The sequence below is a fragment of the Scyliorhinus canicula genome, chromosome 14 (genome assembly GCF_902713615.1).
Source record: "Scyliorhinus canicula chromosome 14, sScyCan1.1, whole genome shotgun sequence".
Taxonomy (NCBI): Eukaryota; Metazoa; Chordata; class Chondrichthyes; order Carcharhiniformes; family Scyliorhinidae; genus Scyliorhinus; species Scyliorhinus canicula.
The window spans coordinates 7,018,271-7,020,728 of record NC_052159.1 but is presented as its reverse complement, the minus strand read 5'-3'; positions in this window follow the sequence as shown (position 1 = coordinate 7,020,728).

Below are 2,458 nucleotides of genomic sequence, written 5' to 3'. Positions count from 1 at the left end.
GGCAGCGTCTGTAAAAAACTCCCTTAATCGCCTCTTTGCCAAGAACATCCCCCCCCCCCCCCCCCCCATTTCTCCAATCTATCTGCCCAGTTAAGTTCCTCATCCTTGACCCCGTTATAGTGAATCTTCTCTGCACTCCCTCCAGGAGGGCTCAGAACTGCACCCAATTCTCCAGTCGGTGTTTGATGAAGCTTTGTCACAGCTTCCTTGCTTTGGAATTCTGCAGTATTTGTATTTGGGCTTCACAACTCCAGGGTCCCAGGTTCGATTCCCGGCTTGGGCGATTGTCTGTGCGGAGTCTGCACGTCCTCCCCGTGTCTGCGTGGGTTTCCTCCGGGTGCGCCGGTTTCCTCCCACACGTCCCCAAAGACGTGCTTGTTCGGTGAATTGGACATTCCGAATTCTCCCTCTGTGCACCCGAACAGGCGCCGCCGGAGTGTTGCAACTAGGGGCTTTTCACAGCAACTTCACTGCAGTGTTAATGCAAGCCCACTTCTGACAATAAAGATTATTGTATGGGCTGGTGCTCTCCGTCGCGAGTCCACCCCCCCCCCCCCCCCCCCCACCACTACGGACGAGGACAGAGAATTTGGCGCTCCGCCAAATCTCCCAGTCACTACAGCCAAACTGCAGAATCCCACTGCCGTGAATGGATGGAGAATCCCGTCCTTGGTCTGCAGTTTCAAAGCTCAGAGTCCCAAATGTCTCACCCCACCCTGCCACTTTTAAATATTTGTGTGCATGTACATGCAGCTGCTCTGCTCCTGAACCCCCTGTAGAATTGTTCCTTTTATACTGTCTCTCCTCATTAATTCTGCCAAAATACTGGGCTGATTCATGGCATGAAGGAATTGTCACGAGGAAAGGTTGAGCAGAACTTGCCGTGCCTCGAGCCAAGCTGTTCCAGTAAGCTACTGACATCTATCCGGCAACGTGGAAAATTGCCCAAGTGTGACCTGTACTCAAGAAACAAGACAAATCCAACCCAGCCAATTACCGCCCCATCAGTCTACTCTCCATCATCAACAAAGTGATGGAAGGAATCATCAACAGGGCTATCAAACGACACTTACTCAGCAATACCCTGCTCACGGACGATCAGTTTGGGTTCCGCCAGGGTCACTCAGCTCCTGACCTCATTACAGCCTTAGTTCAAACATGGACAAAAGAGCTGAATGCCAGAGGTGAGGTGAGAGTGACTGCCCTTAGACATCAAGGCAGCATTTGACCGAGTGCGGCATCAAAGGGTCCGAGCTAAACTGGAGTCAATGGGACTCAGAGGAAAACTCTCCGCTGGTTTGAGTCATACCTGGCACAAAGGAAGGTGGTTGTGGTGGTTGGAGGTCAATCATCTCAGCACCAGGACATCACTGCAGGAGTTCCTCAGGGTCGTGTCCTAGGCCCAACCCCAACCATGTTCAGCAGCTTCATCAATCACCTCCCTCCCATCATAAGGTCAGAAGTGGGGATGTTTGCGGATGACTGCACAATATTCAGCTCCATTCGCAACTCCTCAGATAATGAAGCAGTCCATGTCCAAATGCAGCAAGACCTGGACAATATCCATGCTTGGGCTGAGAAGTGGCAAGTTACATTCACACCACACAAGTGCCAGGAAATTACCATCTCCTACAGGAGAGGATCTAACCACCACCCCTTGACATTCAATGGTATTACCATCGCTGAATCCCCCACAATCAACATCCTGGAGTTACCATGGATCAGAAACTGAATGGGACTACCATATTAATACTGTGGCTACCAGAGCAGGACAAAGGTTAGGAATCCTACGCGAGTAACTCACCTCTTGACCCTCCCCACCCCCAAATGTCTGTCATTCATCTACAAGGCACAAGTCAGGAGTGTGATGGAATATTCTCCACTTGCCTGGATGACTGCAGCTCCGACAACAATCAAGAAGCTCAACACCATCCAGGACAAAGCAGCCCCGCTTGATTACTCCCCCTTCCACAAACATTCACTCCCTTTCCCCTCCCCCGATGCACAGTGGCAGCCGTGTGCACCATCTACAAGATGCACTGCAGTAACTCACCAAGGCCCCTGAGGCAGCATCTTCCAAACCCACGACCCATCCCATCTAGAAGGACAAGGGTAGCAGATACCTGGGAACCCCACCACCTGGAGGTTCCTCTCCAAGTCACTCACCATCCTGACTAGGAAATATATCAGCTGTTCTATCACTGCTGCTGGGTCAAAATGCTGGAACTCCCTCCCTAACAGCACAGTGGGTGTACCTACACCTCAGGGACTGCAGCAGTTCAAGAAGGCAACTCACCACCGCCTTCTGATGGGCAACAAATGCTGGTCTAACCAGCATCGCCCACATCCTGCATATGAATTTTTAAAAAGCTTGGGCCTGAACCCTTGCGGGTTTAGAAAAAAAGAACAAAGAAAAATACAGCACAGGAACAGGCCCTTCGGCCCTCCAAGCCTGCGC